General features: G+C 38.5%; 1 protein-coding gene across 5 annotated transcripts in view; it reads right to left on the bottom strand.

Moving 5' to 3' along the window:
* Nucleotides 1–19,620, bottom strand: part of LOC110829709 (discoidin domain-containing receptor 2) — a 405,885-nt gene that overhangs the window by 185,050 nt on the left and 201,215 nt on the right. For all 5 annotated transcript variants that reach the window (XM_087351872.1, XM_087351871.1, XM_022063712.2 and 2 more), the window contains one exon: nt 3,400–3,477. The gene's annotated coding sequence lies outside the window, so the exon portion shown is untranslated. The remainder of the gene's footprint in view (nt 1–3,399; nt 3,478–19,620) is intronic.

Here is a 19,620-nt window from a genome sequence, read left to right as displayed (position 1 = left end):
TCACATAAGCACCGGAACTCCCATTCTGAAAACTGTATGTGTACTGTCGCACGGTACACAGACTTATTTATGTTTTTAATATTACCGGAAATCCGTTATGGGTGACAACCGGTATGAAATGCAACTTAAAAACTTTTCTTACATAATTTAGCTACTGAAAACTGAAGTGTAGGAGAAAAGAAAACAAATGTTTCCTTTCCAAATACCACCAGCCAAAATGTCACTGTCAGGACTTGCTATATTTCCGCTTGCCTTCCGTTCAATACTCTCATTTTGAGCGGAGCTTCGTTCATTTGCACTGTCCAGCAAAATTTTCGACTGAGAGATAGGATGGCAGGACTCCGATCGATCGAGTTAATAAAATCGACAGGGTACGAACTCAAAGCCGGGATTCGATTCCAGAGAGGGACACTGAAATTGTTCTTTAGTCTGCTAGTAGGGCACCACTCTGAATTCCATTATCCATTAAGTCTCCTATACAGTGGGTATCAAGCACAATTTCCCTGCGGGTAAAGATGGCCAGAGCGTAATATCTATCATTTAGTATGTTAATAATTAATATTTACTTTCCCGTTCGAATCAAATTCATGATTAATTCTTAGGCCCTTTGGTAGTTTTGCCATACACAGAGTAGTCTATCTGAGCCTTCGGCTAGAAACTGTTAGCAACAAACAGTTCAGTTCTGGAGAATTTAATAAATTTCAAAAGTTGACAGTCGTTCGGGGTGACCAAGAAATTTCCAGCCTTTGATAGATTCCTCAACCAGAGTTCGTCACAGGACCCGTTCCTGATCTATCCCAATCTATTCCACAGCCTCACACCCAAAATGCAGTGTTGCAGACAGTTAAAGCAGGCGGTATACATAGTTACCACTAGGCTTTAAAGTGTTAAGAAAGCTGGCACCTTTAGGCTTATAAAAATATGGAAGGGAGGTTGTCATGTTCGAATGGAGACTTCCTGGAAAATGCTAATGGCATCAAGTTGGCTGTAATGTACACAAACAACTCGGTTCCAGGACTTCGACATTCATCTTCGCGGTGTGACGCGAAAGGAAAATAAAAGCAGCAACCAAAGAAAAACACGCGGTGACCCGTGGGGTTCAGGAAGGAAACAAGCCAGCATCCTTCCAGTCGGATTGGATACAAGCAAACTCTCCCTGTCACGTTGGTGACCGCAACCATTTGGTGGCGGGCTCCAGCCCTCACGATGAGAATGGTAACAACCCGCAGCGCCAGGGGTGTCAGTAGCCATTAACAACATATTTAATAGAGCTTCTTTGAAGAATCTACCACATGTTCACAATTACCCGCACATGTCCCTGATTTGTCTCAACACATCGACAAAATTGTTCAGAAACGCCTCAGCTGTTAATACGGGTAGGATTTAGTGACGAAAATTGAGGTGTAACACAGCGGTCAGGGTTGAATATGGCCCCTGAGACAATTCGTACCAGAAACCGAAAACACGCGACTGCAGCATCGGAAAAATTGTGAAGTACAACCAAAACTTTAAAAACGTTCTTATCTTATCATTCTTCATCTTCTCATCCCTTTTCCTCATCCACATACCTCTCTCCCCGTTGTTCTGCCTTTCAAGAATAAACCTGTTATGATTTCAGTTCATCGTTAACAGGCACAACCAAAAACCTTTGTTCCTGGTGGGTAATAATTCGAAACAAAAATTTGATAATATTTCTAATAGAATTCTGTGTAGAAATTCTGCCCACTCACGTAAATGTCTTCTCTATATGAAATAAAAAGCTAACCTCAAAAGATACACAATGTTTGTTGGAGACGAATATTTGACATTACACGTTTCTAGACTTGGATAGCAGGGTTAAAACTTTCATAGGTTTCACCACCAAGTATCAACACATTAAACACTGCTGGCCACCCCTGATAAAAGCACGGTTCTTTATGACACGTCCGGAGTAATATTCCTCACCACCTTCTGTCTTTCCCCCATGGCTACCGCTCCATTTGGTGCCTCTCAGTGAAGTCATACTTTACTGCCTAATCAAAAACTACTCTCAGTCAAGAGTTTCTCATTTTTTGGGGCCATCATCGACCTTCATCTTGCGCAGAATAAAACTAACGCAACCTTTCATAGATTTAACACCCCAATTACACATTTAGATTCGTGACTTACGTTATTTTATGTTTATAAGCCGAAATTTGCCTCCCAAATTTGCAGACATTAAAAGTTCGAAATGTGTGCATGTACAATTGCACTTACTCAAAAAACAACCTGATTCTTCATTACTTTACACTACTGCTCATGTACGTTAATTTGTTTAACACACAGCAAAAAGAATCTTTCATTCTTCATGGTTAAAGTGCTATAATAATCACCAAACTAGATGTAAATTAATTTCTTACAAAAATACGTTCAAATCAACGCAAAACTCGATCATGTATTACACATGATAAATACGGAATTATAACCTGAAAGCCTATACAGAGGAAACCACTGTAAAACTTTGGAAAGTTGCAGATGGCGTAATCTGGCTCTTGATTTGGGTCAGTAGCAGGCAGACCTCCTGAACTCGGTAATGTGATTCCTAATAGAATCGAATTAATTACAATTTTCATATCCTGGTCTAACACAACGGAAACTCCTTGCACTTGGTGACCCAAAAGAATCCTGCTCCCACACGAACGGGCATTCGGAGCACGTACTTCAAGATATACGAAGCTGGAATTCATTAATAGGATTTTAACATTCCTCTCAAATACATTAATAGGATCTCCGTATGCTTAAAGTGGTATACGTGAAGAATTACTTAAAACAGTCGAAGATATTCTGGGAACAGAACGAAGAAACACGCGAGTGTTCTTACTGGAAAAATTGGCTGTACTTCACGTTGGGAGCTTCTGTCATTCGGAAATCACGTACATTAGCTACTTAGCAGTTTAATCGTGCTTATAGTTTCACTAGAAGCACATTAATGCGTATGTTTCGAAGATTTCTTAATAATTTTCATACAATGGCACCACTAACTTAAAAGTTTCTTTATGTAACCTTAATTTCCTCTTATTTCGTATTCCTTGGGATCAAGTTCTGCTGTCATTATTTTTAATAAAATAACATTCATTCTCATTTAAATTAGCTAACAATCTTCAGGCAAGGCATATAAAATAAATAAATTTCTATAAGCCCATTTAATTATCTTAATGTCATAATTTCATATTTGCTTAACTTCCTTAAAAATGTCTAAAAGTTTGGATAATTTCAAAGAGTTCTTATTACAAAAGGCTAATTCCTTTTTGCAGTTGAATTTCCCAGACCTGACTTTTAAACAAACTTCATGTCGAAGCACCATTCCACTATCTCCGGAACACACAACGCATACCGATATGCAATCAGTTTCAATTCACTTGTAGCCTGTTCACTACTTACCAAGTCCGGTTAGATGACAGTTACAGACGGTCTCCAAGCCGCAGATAACGTCAGGACATGCACACCGACAGAGATTACCTGAAAGAAAACCAGAAACAGCTCTTTACATCACTGGAGAAAACACACTCTTGGCAATTATAAAGTATATACCTCTCACTACAGACAATTTTATACTATATCACAGCCAAGATACATATGGCTACGTGGTGATAAACTGGATTATTCATTCAAAAGAACTGCGCAACATTATCATTATGTTCATTGGTCACAGACGTCAGTGCCATCGCAGGTTAGATAACGACCCGCCTTTGTAATAATATAATTAATAATTCTTCAATAACGTAACCTTATGTTGTTCACATTTGTGGAATGGCTGTCATTAGTACCCCAGACGTCAACTCATTGTAAAGTAGGTTCTGAATCTGTCGCATTACAATCGTTTAGAATATTTCTGAGGTCTAAATGTGTACATTCGTGGACTACATGGTATACTGTATACTTTGTAGTGAAGTCTTGATATCCTGTTAATAAAATTTAATGTATCTCTACCATTAATAATTGACGAAAAATTAAAATGTTTATTTCAGGTGTCTTACAAATGTTAATCTGAAGGAACATCAATTTGGACAAAATTAAGCAATGCATCTGACTACTGGTGAGGAAATACCAATGCCCCGCCAGACATAAAAACAAAGTGAGGGTTCAGAATTAGAGGACAGGACTGTACAAGAACTAGGTTGCGCCGTTTAAAATAATTAAGGGTTCGGAGCTGATTACCCAGATCTTCCGTCATTAGCCCTTCCAGTGAAGGGTGCGTACAGAGATGAGAAATGAGAGGGAATGTAGATTATCTTTCGCGGAAGGGGATGCTGTTCTAGGGGCAGAGGGGAGGTTACTACTGCTGTCTGAGGAAACGAATCGAGTTGGGGGGGAAGGGACAAGGTTATCAGACTTCCCCCGCTTTCGCCATTTCCAATGTCCCCTCTCCTTCGCTACTACCCTTGTATGGCAACTAATGACAACCATAGGCTCTAATAATTTCATAGCCGCACGCGCCCACACAAACTTGTACGTAATTATCTCACTTCCAAAACCCGATCTGGTCCTTACTTTCCTCACTGTTGATTATGGAATAATTCCTCTACCACCAACGCATCAGTGAGTACTTTGTACGTATTTATGTAGAAGCAAACATGCACCATTTCTCTGATTACATGTCAGTGAGTGAATAGCTTCAAAGTTCGTTCCAAGTTGCCCCCTTGCATCTCCCCTAAAACTTTAACTTAAATGGTCTCCCTAAGGGAGATACATCAGAGGTCATTTAAGACATGCTCTGAGTTTAGGCTACCAGATAATTATACCTGTCAAGAACGAAATGCTTATTATTAAATGCCAGGATGCATAGTCAAAGTTTACTTCAGTTCCCCTGCACTTTGGTTGGCCCAACAGGCCCCGGCTTCGCTGGCGCATAAATCCTCGTTTATCAAAATAAATCATTCGGAAAGAAAATCCTATTTTTGTTGCAATGTTAAGATACTTGATCAGAATTCAATTTTCTTAAAAAGTTAAACTATAGATTAAAAAATGACGGTCTTCTAGAAGCACCTCTGAAACGTCGGGACTTCTGCCATACTGCAAGGCGCAACTTCCCGGAAGACAATCGACCTTCTTACTTGCCGCCATAATCTTTTCCATAAACTGGTTCGTAAAATAATCTGTCAGTAAATATATTTCGGAACAAAGTACATAAGTAACAAGAAAACAAACTTTTACTTGAGAAGCTACGAGTCGCTTAGACACTCAATAAATTCCCCATGTTGCATGGAGACAAAACGTTCATTATCGTGTTCGTAAGAGCCCGCCGCATTCATCCCCATTCTGAGCCACAGAACTGAAACCACATTCAATTAATTTAAGATCAATTTTAATATTATATCCCACCTAAGTTCAGGTCTTCCTACTGGTCTATTCCCCTCAGGCTTACTGGCTACAATTTTCTGTATATTTATTATCTGTCCTACGCGTGGTACATTTCATTAAAACGTATCCTGATACCCTCCGTAGTGTTCTGGGTTCGATGCCCTGTAGTCTTGTAGCTTGCTGAATTCTGGAGGAATTTATCGCCACAATCTTCGGGGCAGAAGATACGTTCCGCTAAGTTCTTAACTACAAATAAGATTACAAGGAGTCACAGCCCACAAGACCATAATCTACAACCAAACAATGTTTGGGAAACAAAAATGTTAAACAAAGAAATTTTCTAACAATATCTGTGAGTGATGGTGCATGATAAAATGCTTCTCTATTTATTTTTTCATTTCCCAGTTAGATAATTTCTCTTAGAGGTTGCCTTTTCTCTATGACTTTGTTTCAAGATACTTTCAAATTATAATTCCATTCAAAATCTGAGAAAAAATGTCTCTCCACCTAAGAAAACAACAAGAGAAAAAAGTTATACTTCTAATTAATTATGCATTACAGTGCCACGTTACACTGTACAAGGTTACCAACGTCTCGGAAGAACAAATCGCCTAAATCTGCAGGCTCGAAAATCTCGTGTATAAACTTTATTTTCCAAGATATAGAAGAGACTATAAAAGTTACTGAACCGTATATTAAATTATTTTGCAATTAATTACAGCACAAACGTAATTCAATACTACTTCTTCATAATATTCAACAATAAAAATAAAAATAACTTCTACAAATACCCTTAACGTCATCATTCAGTATCCCGCAAAATTGTGGGGCAAGAGTTTATGGAAATGCGGACAGACTGACAGACACGGGGCTAACTTAACTTTCATCAAGTAATTCAGAAAACAGCCCCTGCCTCTCTCTGTCCTCCCATCCCTGTAAGAAGCGCTGTAGGAACATCGACATACAGAACAACGTCATTACCGACATCTGTTACAAAACAAGCGTTGTGAGCTAGAAAACTACTCGCCAGTAGCACTCCACTACACCACCACAACTGCTATACCAACGCAGCAGTCCAACAAGCAACGCCATTTGCATAATCTGGAAAAGCAGGGGAAAATGTTAGTGGGCAGAAGGAAAATGGCGCCTTTCTGAGATTACAGATGTGCAAAGGCTTTCTCTCTCTTTCGAAGAAGAAGAAGAAGAAGACAAGAGTATTAACTAATAACTACGCAGCACTGTTCTCCCACGCTGCCAGTTGCATATTTAACCAATTTTTAAACATGATTAAAAACCTTGGCAGAGTTATAAAAAATTTAGAAAGTTAAAAATGCAAAATTAAGTTGCCTCTGCTTTTGTATAATGAACACGAGAAGGGAAACTTCAAATGATGAACAATAATATGTAAAGCTATGGGGAAATTTTCGTTCCCGCTCGTCAGTAATCTTGTTACTTCCAAGAAAGGTAGAGAGAGCGGGGAAAAATTGTGGATTGAAGTCTTATATTTTGATTCAAATTTCACGCAACGCTAAGTGAATTATTAGTTTTAAAAAGTGGGAAAAATTATTACATTTGCCTTTAAAATAACAAATGAAAGAAAACGAAAATGACATTGTAAACAACCGATGAATAGTTTCCAAGGGAATGATACAACGATAGAAAATGTTATATGCAGGCTCCATAACGCTCATAAGAATGTAGAAAATTACACAATGAAGAACTTGATAATTTGTACTCTTCAGCGCGAACACGGTTGATGAAAAATTAAGAGACATCTTTGGATGGAAAACATATCGCAAATCATTTGTTATGCAGGAATATCACAACTAACACATGCATCACCGTTATAAATAACGTGCTTGGTGATTCGTAGAACATGAACAGCGCTTGGCACTACTACATGTAAAGAACAGAATACAAGACGTTAAGCTGTCTGTTCTTTATCCGAATTAGTGCCAGCAATAAATCAAAACTGGAGAAGGAAATGTTCATAAACATCAATATACATGTTCGTAAACCTCACTGCTCTTTTTAAGAAAAAATACTGAGAGCAAATAATAATCCACTGTTCAGTTGTCTACTTCCAAATTAAGTAAAATCTCAGTAAGCAAGATTTCTTTTAAGTCAGATATCATTCAAAGCAAACACCGCCTAAAGGGACACGCGAAATCAAATAATACTAATTCTATCATTTTTTAAGAGTATAAACCAGAAAGCAAACAGCAGAACTGATAAGTGAGAAGAGTTGTTACTAAATCTCTACATTGAAAAATCTTTAATGGATTAGAGTCTGTGTGCTTTTCCGGGTATTCTGCAGTACCTTAACGCATAAAATAAGATCTCAATGTTCGTATTTGTTTAACATAATAATGGAATATCTTTCTGCTGGAATGTAATGACATTCTCCTAAGTCTATTTGTTCAGCGTCATAGCTCGTGGCTATCATGGCCTTGTTCGTACATGCTTAGGATTTGTAAAATCCGTGAAGAATGCGTGGAAATTGTTTCAGATGCATCACTAAGAGCCATCAACACTTTCTGGAATTACCAGTTTTAGATAAGCAAATTAATAGTTCTTTAACCTATTTAGGTGAATAGCTTTTATAACCTGTGATACAATTTGGAACACCTCAATATGCATAGATAAAAGTTGCTGTTACATTTTCTTATTTTCGTAAGAAAACTAGCTTCATGCGTTTCCAAAATCATGTAAACAGTAATTAAACACTTTGCAGCGTCTAAAATATTGATTATGCGCACGCCATCTACCATTTTAACATAAAACTAATTCGATTTAAATTTGATATTCACATTTCTTACTTAATTCGCGTGATGTTCAAACACTATGGAAGTCTTTGAACACGAACATTTTGTTTCATAAATTTATCTGATTCCTTTTAAATAAACTTCACCTAACATAGATTTGATTCGGGAATCTTGTGGCAAAAATATGAAATGCGATCGATTGTTCCATGCGGAAAGAATAAACAAAATCAAAAGTTTTACAAAACTTCAAATTCGTACAGAAATTTTCCGGGACATTTTGTGTCGTGTGTACAAAACGAATAATTGTCAAACCGCGTCATGTTTATAAGGCATTCCAGAAAGAAAGAAAGAAAGAAAGAAAGAAAGAAAGAAAGAAAGAAAGAAAGAAAGAAAGAAAGAAAAGTTCCTTTGGTTACACAAAAAACAAAGTTTTTCTCACTGCAAGAGACTACACAGCGTCCAGTAAAAGAACACAGATCGATCACGAAGACTTTACGGTGAAGATCAGAGAACACAAAGGACGACTGTTGAGACAATCCAACGAATGTGACGCACATCGAACTTACAATTCTTTGACGACGAACGTCGAGACAATGCCTGAAGCTTATTTAATAAGACGGAAGGAGCAGCTGGACATCTTACGTGTCTAAATGCCATATGACACGGGTTAGCTGTAACATGGCCACCTTGATATCCCCTCACAGTTCTGGAGGGATATCAGACGGGACATTCTGTATTTCAAACGCTCGCCAGCTTCAGCCACTCCCAAAGCATTCAACGCCACTCAACCCACAACAGAGAAATTTCTTTTGTGTAAATTTTGCATTCTTTCCCCCGTACTTTTCGTCTCAAATTCTCATTCATTCACCACCATTACACTTCCCTTTTGCTTTCTGTGGTGAACAAAAGCGAAATGATTCTGGATTAATGCGTAACTCCCTTATATTTTTATAAGGGTGGAGATCTGTGGTTTGAGGGATAAAATTATTGGTGTTGAGGGGCAGCACTGAATAACCTCTATTCATTTTTTGGAGATTAGGAACAGAAATAATTCTTCTCTTTGTGTCGGTGAGAAATGTCCACGTGCGGGAATACATCGTTCCCCTCGCCAAGCAATGATGACGTACACGCACAATTTTCTGAGACCACTTACCTATACCAATACTACCCACAATTCCTTGTGCTCACCCTCTTAATGCGATTCTCCGCCTCTGTCTTCCCTTTCTTTTCTCTTTCCTATCGCTTTATTATTCTACTAGAAGTAGAAACAGCATCCATCGATCCACTCCTTCCCTGCATCATTTGACACGCGAAAATGGAAGGAAACGGAGTCGAAAATAAATGAAGGAAAAGGGAAAAGGAAAAAGAGAAGAAATCCAATAGACAGAAATCACATGACTTCAAGAAGCAGGAAAATCAGTGGCTTGGAAAAAACAAGACAGTTGGAAAAATGATGAGAGAAAAGTAGAATTTGATGTACACTACTCATATATACCAAAGCTGCAAAAGAAATGACGAGCGAAATGCGAAGCCTGAGATTGTGGTGTTTGTGCTTAGTTATTTCTTGTGTCAGGGGAATATAACAGGCCCTCATTTCCAGAACGCGGTGATAAACACTGACATCACAGTTTATAACATACATGATGTCCCTTGACCTAGCTGAAATTTCAACTACTTCAATGAAAATTACGACCGGTCATAAATAATACGACAACTCAAAAATCCTGACATTCATTTTGTTCTAAAATTAGATGCATGTTCTTCAGTGTCAATCAAGAGCCATTACTTGATTAAAAATTTGAAATATTTTACAAGTGCTTTGTCATAATCAGAAATACTGTTTCTGTATGCTCTTAATTTATTCGTCCATCTTAAATTAATAATATTTTATTGATAGACGACATAATACATTTTTATCAATATTTTGACGCACATAATGCAACTTACGGGTACACGTGAATAACTGGAGTTTCGATCTTAACAAAATCAAAATTCTTCCACAATAATTATCTTGCCCCACCTTTTAATGCAGCTAAAATCTGTAAGTAATAACTGAAAGCTCTCTATATGATGTTATTGATGAAGCTGCAGATAATTTGGCATTAAAAATGATCAGATTTACTTTTAAGGGCTTGAACTAATACTTTGTCTTCTTACAAAATTATTTAAACACTTCGGCCTATCCTCCAATTATATTACAATGTCCAGTGGTTACAATAAAGAATTGTTTCTCTACAAATATGTGACAATGGTGAATTAACTGTGTCAATATTATATTGGATGCTGTCCATCGTTTGAACTCGGTGTCCAAATGCACTGGCATCGACTCTTAGCGTCGTCACCAATATTAAAATCAGACAGTAATAAAACCTGACGATATAAAGATAACCAATTACATGATGACTAGAGTACAGTCTGCTCACGAAATTAATCGCTTAAACATTACGTACACAATTATGGAGTCGACAATTATCACAAGTAATTTCACTGTAAGGTATTGATATTAATATAGTATAATAGATCTAGGTGTCTCGCAATCAATGAAATTAAAGAAGATTTCTGTCTCCTGGGTTGTTGCGCTGTGTAGCCTGGTCGATGTTTACCAACGTTTCAGAGGTCATACTGCCTCCGTCATCAGGGCGATTCATTGGTAAACATCTACCAGACTACACAGCGCAACAACCCAGAAGACAGAAATCTTCATACTCATCGCCCTGATGACGGAGGCAGTATGACCTCTGAAACGTTGGTAAACATCGACCAGACTACACAGCACAACAACCCAGAAGACACAAACCTTCATAGCGTAGATAACTTAGAAAGAATCGCCCTGATGACGGAGGCAGTATGACCTCTGAAACGTCGGTAAACATCTACCATACTTCACGGCGTAACAACCCAGAGGACAGAAACCTTCATACTCACCGCTGTGAAAACCTCAAATCTTACAAAATTAAAGACGTTCTTAAAAGGGAGAAGTAGATGGTAGATGATTGTCACACAGACAAACAAAAATTGAAATGAACTGATTCATTTGCTGTTTCAAATGTCATCATAAAATTCAAGAACATAGCTATTCTAGACGCATTCTGACAGCCGTTCACGAATTTTAAACCTCGTAAATTTAAGAACGTCACCTTCTTCTGTGATCATTTCTCGGAAAACATAAAACAGAAACATCTAGTATTACATTAATTTCGTCTTTTCTGAAGAATGATATGTTAAGCGCGTTCAGATGGACTCTGTTGTTGAATTTACATAAATTCTGGAAACATTCTCCAGCTGAAAATTGATTTCATTTTATATACACAAGAGCGAAAAAAAAATCTTCCATGCGGCTAGTGCACGTAGCAGTTACATAAAGTGGCAGTTCGGGTGTCAATATTTGTACAACCGAAAGCATGTTCGAGCAGAATTACAGCACGAATCTGTGCACTAAGCATAAAAAATAACACCATCATTCTGGACTATTCTGAACCAATCAGTTTGTTGGGAATAAAACAATAAAGTATTGAAATCAGCGCAGAAATTTAAAGCAGAACACTTTTAATTATATTTAACGTAAGCAATTCGTTTTCTCTGAGTTTTTGTTTACAATGTTTCTCTCGCATTCATAACTTGCATTCAAAGGGAAATGTGCCGTGGTCTAGGCAACACGGAGTTTTCCTCCGGGGGCTTCCCCGGTTTCTCCGTGGCATCCCAACAATTACTCCTTTCACACACAGAAGAAGGCAATGGCAAACCACTTCTGGATCATCTGCCAAGAACGTATATGAACAGGTCCCAGTCCGAGAAAAGGATGGAAGGATCCTGTTCATATGTACCTGTCGTCAGACAGAACACTAAATAAAAAATAAATAATAACAGAGTATGACAAAGTTGTAAAAGAATTTTGTAACAAAAACCACAATACCATGATACAAGGTACTTCTTCCACCACATAATCCACTACCTAAAACATCTATACTTAAATTTGCAGTCAGGCATATTTCATTTCCAAATATGCATAACTTCGTCGTATATAGGACAGTGAGCGGTTACATATCAGTACTCGACAAGTCATTGAAACGTTGAAATATTTTTATCTGCCTCAAACCTTGTTAGTGTGGCGCAATGTTGTGATAATATCAGACATCACTGCACCAAACCGTCAGCAGATGTCATTCTCTATACGTACTTGAATACTGAAACTGTATTATTATAGTGAAAGGGTATTACGGGGTGTGTTACTACCGCTGGGGGATGTTTATTGCTGCGTGTGACGTATTTTGTGCGTGCGTGCACTCGTGTGTGTGTGTGTCATTCGAAGGGAGGTAGGACTGGGGAATGCTGTAGGCCCTAATTCATCATTCATATGCAAATCCAAACGCATATACATACATACATACATACACATATAGAAATAGTATACAAGCAGGCTGGCACAGAGGACACACAATTTGTAGCAGTGAGTGTGCAGATGTGGGGTGTGAATTTCCCGTCACACCTTTTATAGTCGTCATACACACACCATCACGTAGCATATAGGGGATGGTGCACGTACAGACATGTGCCAATAACTCTCATTCCCCCCCCCCCCTGTGCCAACTTCCTCACGCCACTTGCCCCATACAGCTTCACCCCCACACATACTGAACAGTTTAACAAACTATATCCTCCTACAACGTTAGTGAATACTAATTATAACTGTAGACATATCACAAAATGTAAATGTTTGGCGTTGCTTAAAAATTCGTTGTAATCAAAATGTGCTGCATCCTACAGGCAAATACGTGGCGGACGTGTTTTCAATTTCCATCTGTAAACTTGTTCAACAATTACTGCAAACTTCCTACGTGGAATTTCATTGTGCATGTTACGCCAAGCCTTTGTCACATCCGACCTCGAGCTCATAACGTACCCGGTTTACGGAACGATACGTTTCTGCTGGTACAAATAGTACCCATGATTCTACGGATTCTATGGAAAAAAGTTTGTCACGTGGGTTAGTGATCCAGACTGAAAGCGATTTGATTGGCTACAAGCTGTCACAGAGAACCCTGTTTGAAACATACGCTTATTTTAAACCATCACAATATTGTATCAATTAATAACAATTTTTAGTATTTATAAATATCACTCATCGTGTTTTCATTAATAGGCTAAATATGCACTGCAGTAATCTTATCCAGCTTCAGAAATATTTGGTTCAAGAGATCTTCGCACATACTTGTAAGGGAAACTATGAAAAACACCGCCCTTTTGACAAGCCACTTTCCGCAAACATTTGTCCTTCGCTTTTCACAGCCAGCACCGTTTTCTATGTTCTGCCATTAGCCTGTGCCGCTCACAAACACCTTACGCACTCAGAATTTCCTCAGACCACTATAGATCTCTCCCCCTTTCATAACTCTCTTATGATTTTTTATTATAAGTTTGCCAAGGTATTATAAGGTATTCATGTAATCTGCAGGCGGATATTCAGAGCGGAGGCAGAAAGGAGAAAATCTAATCTCCGTGTTCTCTCTCACTTCTGTGGCTTCTTCCATCCTTGTTCCACCATCTTCAATAATATCTTCCTCTTCCTTCTGCCACGTCCGTGCTAGCTGCACCTCCTTCCAAATCTATACCCTTCTTTCGCATTTTGTTTTTTTACGAAATCAAAACAAGACTTTAATTACCGCAGGGAGAAAGCGAAGATCTTGGACCCAACAGTTCACTCTCCAATTTCAAGTTTCAACATCTCAGGGGAGTGGGTGCGTGAAGGAAGAAAATGAGATTTCATATTCAGCCTCTTCAGGAACATTACTACTGACACAATCTACAAAAATCGAGTTAGGATTTGGGATTTTCACGGCGGTGAATCTGAAAATCGCTGTCTTCTGGTAGAAGTTTACCGACGTTTCAGAGGTCATTGCTGCCTCCATTAGGGCGATGATGGAGGCAACAAGGGCCTCTGAAACTTCTACCAGACTACACGGCGCAACAAACCAGAAGACAGCCATCTTTCTATAAATATCGAATTTGTGGAAGTCCGAACAATGTATTGTTTAAAGGGTATCACAAATAATAAATATCCCCATAAACGTAAAATTAACATCACACTGTCATACGCACACAAACCTACATGCTAGTTGAAAATAAACCAAGTCGTACGAAGTCCGAGAATCATACTGAAGACCAAAATATTACGAAAAACAGACTACGAGGAAGCGAAACAATTTCACGCCAATGTAACCCTTCTGATTTCGGGGATGAGACGCGTTCAATGTTCAAAGTTATCCAAAGTTTCGGCAAATATTTCAGTGGCCATCTTCAGGGACAGCATGTTGGTTGGCCTTTTTGGAAGCCTGGAGGCGAGTGGGTTGTCAGATCCGTCAAATTCCACTCTCCGCCTATTGCCTGTCCTATATAACTTAAGATTTCCAAGAAACTGCAATCAACACATTCACCTTCAAGACGTCAAATGCAATGTTTGCCGAAATGTTGGATAACTTTCAGCATTCGAAGAGGCTTATTCCCGAAACTGATGCCAAACTCTAGCCCCAGGAAACTTCAGTCTAGAAAGTGACACCAGATTACGCCACGGTTTAATCTGTCTAATTATTTTAAAACCATTTGAGATATCCCTTTTCTTTTATTCGCAGAATTAAAATTTATTTCACACATCGACAGGCAAGTCGCAGCGCTTCCTTCCACATCCTTTCCAATTCACAACCACCCTTTCATTCGACGCTATATAGTCTCAGCTACTGAAAAAATCTCGTTAAACAAACTACGAATAAATACCAGGAACGATGCTGTATCATGCACGATTAATGATAACTTGTCTTCTAACTTCTGGAGATCATAAAGCACTTTCATTTCTTACAGATGGTGTCTTGTTAAATAAAAAACATAGTCTCAAATGGATGAAAATCATAACGTACTCTTACAAAACCTCAGGTTTTCCGAGTCTGTCGTTAAGATAAGTTTTCACGTTCGCCAAGGACCGCCTGCCAGCACATGAGGTAGCAAGCGGGGGCTCATTATCTCTGCTTTATGGCACTGGAACTCTCTCTCTATATATAATGAACAGCAACATTACGGATACCACGAAACAGCGTGATACAATTTCGCCTTTTACTTCTATAGCATCATTCAATATCGCTGTTATGAGAAGAATGGTGTAACGTAGTTGTAACTGGAGTGTGTCTACGGCAGAACTCATAAAGAGAACATTGTCATTTGATATTACGATAAAACGCTGTACTTTCGCCTTTGCAGAGAAGACGTCCAGTTTTGGGGGGTTCTCGGCTTCTGGTCGGGTTTCACGGGTGTGAGGTGCGTGGAGAAAAACAATGGAAGTTGAATCACGCGTAACTTCTGGGATCATTACGGACGGGACAAACGTTCCGACAAACTTGTCCATGCAGAGTCATTATTTGAACTCTAATAGTCGCTCAACATGTTTAAAAACTCCCTGCTTTTCTGTGGTGCCCCGAATTTCATTGCTGTGCGTGTACACAAGAAACTGCCACTACATTCTATTCAAAATCACACCCTATTCCTTTCAAACTTACCATAGCAACACTTAAAATAACACTAGGTCTACCAAGTGGACTCTTTCCTTCAAGTTTTCTGACTAATATTACGTATGGCTGTGGATATAAGGGATGTGAGATTATTGTTATACTTGTTATTAAAATCATTATGTGATTGTAAGGACAATGTTTGTCTGGTTTGGATTCATATAGGACTCTTCCCAAATAACTGGCAGACCCTACTATTCGACGCTATTCCAGGATAAAACTGGAAGATATTCTCTATAAATGGCGTCATATCTTCAAAGGTCTATTTAGTAAAGACCAATATTTGAGACGGTGTTAATACAATGTCTATTGAAGTTAAGGCTAATGCCCGAATACGTATACACACGTGTTTATAACAAGTTTCGAAGTTGGCAAATAAGTCGATAACAAAGTTAAAAGCGATGTAACATATGCTTATTTTATTGAACATACGTCTAAAAGAATGATAATTTGCTGTGACATAATAATCTACGAAGAAATAATCCACCAGTTTAATAGCGTTGCACATATAAACAGGCCTATTTACAACCTTCATAAACAAAAATGATACACTAGATTCTGAGTCAATATAATTAAACAGCTGTGAAATATGTCGGAAACAAAGAAATTAAATGCAAAGATATAAAACATGAAAGCATTGTTAAATTAAAACAGGGTTGCGCTGACGAATCATCTAGTATTGAACGTCTCGCTCATGTGCGTCATTTCTCCTGGATCGTGATATCCATACCTAATGTATAGCCCGCAGTTCATTTGAAGTCGTGGCTTTCGGAAAACATTTATTACACATAACTTAAATTGTTTTGCTCCTTAGCTCTCTTTCTGCGATATGTCGCAATGCAACTTATTTAATCTGGATCTTTGCATACAGTTCCAAACCAGTAAAAGTGAAAAATACAGCCTTTAAATGTACAAATTACCCATGATCTCAGGCAATCTTTGCTTCCTCTCAAATTACAGTGAGACCAAACTTAATTAAGCCCTTGAAGTCGAAGTTCGTCTAAATAATATTCAAGAATTCAGTCCGTACCGAAAATAAAACACAAAATTTCACCATTACAAATATCAACCGGTGAATGCTGTTCGGAAAAATAATCACTCTTGTAAGACTTGAGGTTCTCACAGCGGTGAATATGAAGATTTCTGTCTTCTGGGTTATTGCGCTGTGTAGTCTGGCCGATGTTAACCAACGTTTCAGAGGTCATACTGCCTCCGTCATCAGGGCGATGAATATCATATCAAATAATGATAATCACGGTCTTCCATTTCGTTTCTAATGCGTAGCCTGAGGGATATTTCACAGCATTCAAACAAGCTACAAAACTGCAGGTATAAACACATCCGCACATTTAAGCATACTTACACACAAAATGAAACATATCCTGATATTGATTAAACATCAGTAACAAAACTCCTCGTCAGCTTAACAACAAATGTGGAATTAATATGCAAAAATTTCAACTCTGTTAACAGTAAATATACAAGAATCTAAGGTCACTGTCTTTTGGGATGTTGCGCTGTATAGTCTGATCTCCCTGATGATGGAGGCTGTGAAAGCTTCTGAAACGCCGCTTAGTTTCTACCAGGCCACAGGAGCAACAATTCTTTCTTCCCAACCAACGAACGCACTAGAATTCCCTGCATTCTGACGGAAGCTAAACGGTTTATGAAATAAAGCATCTGTACCCATTTCTAGTTCAAAGCCTTTGGATGTCCTCTGGATGTAGTGGGATGTGCTGAAGCCTGCTTTGCCCTCTACCAGTATATGACAAATTCGTCTTGTAGTGAACATAACAAAAGACTCTTTCTCCATAAGACATTTCTCAAAATTATGGTATTACTAACACTTCTCCATTCAGTTCTCGGCTTCTATTCTACAACTCTGTCGCTACAAACAGCCAGTCCTCCTCACTGCAGGGAACAACGGCGTCTTTTGAGCACGTAAAGGCATCTTGCGAAGTAACAGCAACGATGCACGTGGTTTCCAGACACTGTTTCGAGAGCGAGAGAGAGGTACATTTGTATGTCAGAAACTGCCTGAATTGGGGGAGGTGGAATTCGAGGTTTGGTCACTAACAAGCTAGGGTGATGTATATAGGGAAGAGAACAAGTCAAGATTTATGGCCTCCCTGTGCCTTTCACCCAATTATAAGAAAAAGTCTGGTCACAGTAGGGGCAGCTCAGCACATGGTAATGTAGGTAGCCTGAAAGTGCGGGTCAGAACGGTAACAATAACAGAGCAAGTAGGTATAATAATGTTACGAATTTATGGTGTCATGAGACTTTAAAGTTATGCTCTCTCGTCGAGACATAATTTATAACACAGAGCTTTCAACATGCAATTCTTTACAACTATACACTTCGCCAAATGCCTCAAGGCGATCAAATCAATGATGGGCGTGAAGCGGGGGGGAGGGTGTTGAAACACCCATGGTAGATTGATTATAAATGTACACAAAACGTTCGTCAGAAAGCCTTAATTAATGTGATCATTCAGGAAACTCAGATATAGACAGGCGCAAATTAGACAATTGAATCTTTAAAAGAAGAGACGCTGTTGACTGGTTTCATCTGGCTTGGGATAAGAACCAGTGGTGGACCTTTGTGAACATGGCAATACACATCCGGGTTCCATTAAAGGCTCTGAAAGGATTCTGCTCCATCGATACCTGCAACACGTAACTTTTATTTCAAAATGCAGAATGTCCCAAAAACATGTATGCAGACATTCAACGAACGAAATAAAGACATTTTAATAAACTAAACCATTACATACGTCAGCATTAGCACCCAGTGAATTATCGAATCTTGTTTAGGTGTTCAAAATGAGCACCATTATCTTCGTGGCGCTGTTGACAACTGTGAGCAAGTTACTGGCAAGCGGCCACCGAAGTTATAATGTGTACACACCTTTTTGAAACATTCTGTAAACGACCCAAAATCATCACAAAACACGTGTATGGAATCTTGCATCTAACGAATGACGGGTACGAACATCTCTCCACGTTCATCTTGTAATGGGTTCGGGGCCCTGCGATGATTAAGAACTCGTGTTTTACAGTACTTCATATTTTATGAGGGTTTCAAAACTTTACAGCCCTTTTTATATACACAGGTTTATAACATTCCTTTAATCAAGTCTGACCACCACTGAATGCAATGTGCAACACATCGATCACTGACCACTACTGCCCCATACATTTGGAAGTGTACTTAATCCTTACATCCAGGGAGAGTTGAATGCATGTCGGAGAGAAATTTACAGCCACAAATCACCGCTTTTATAGCACGTAACAGTAGCAAATGCTACCGACGTGCCTACCTGATGGTGACTAGCTCGCCCCTCTGACTTCCCTACAACTAAAATTCACTTGGTTGTGTTGTTTTAAAGTCGTTCGTTAAGCAAAGATTCAATAACGAAATCAATTTCCAACTTATCTGAGGGCAATAATCTTAGGTTTGGTGGTGTCAGACAGTACACAGTCAAAAACAACAATTCTCTGAAGAACAAGAGAGATATTAAAGGGATATTAAAGTGCCTATCTTAATCATATTTTTAAATTAATTTCTTGGTGCCCATTACAAAGATTAATTGTTTAATTATGTTTACCGAAATAATCGTAGTTTATACACGGAATCACACGAATCCGTAAATAAAGTTGTTTGTGGACAAAATGAAATTATTAACTATTATAGTAAGTGGTGTGTGTGTGTGTGTGTATATACCACTGTGCTCTTTGTAAGACGTAAGGACGACGAATGCATAGTAGGCTTATGTTTATTGCACTTATTATAAAGAAGAACCAATTTTTAAGTAAATATGTTCAAGAGTTACCGTCTGTTGAAACATATGGAACACATAGTTACCATTAGGCTCTAAAGGGTTAACTATATATCACAGACACATACAAAGAGGGAAAAAAACAATGTTAGCAGTCGCCCTACCAATGGGCCTTCTGCAATACGTGTGGCGTAAGTTATAATAA

Source organism: Zootermopsis nevadensis, unplaced genomic scaffold (assembly GCF_977971745.1).
Source record: "Zootermopsis nevadensis isolate Lab colony 2312 unplaced genomic scaffold, Znev_1.0 Znev_ptg000020l, whole genome shotgun sequence".
NCBI classification, from domain to species: domain Eukaryota; kingdom Metazoa; phylum Arthropoda; class Insecta; order Blattodea; family Termopsidae; genus Zootermopsis; species Zootermopsis nevadensis.
Note: the sequence above shows the minus strand (reverse complement) of the source record. Positions and strands in the feature narration are given on the sequence as shown.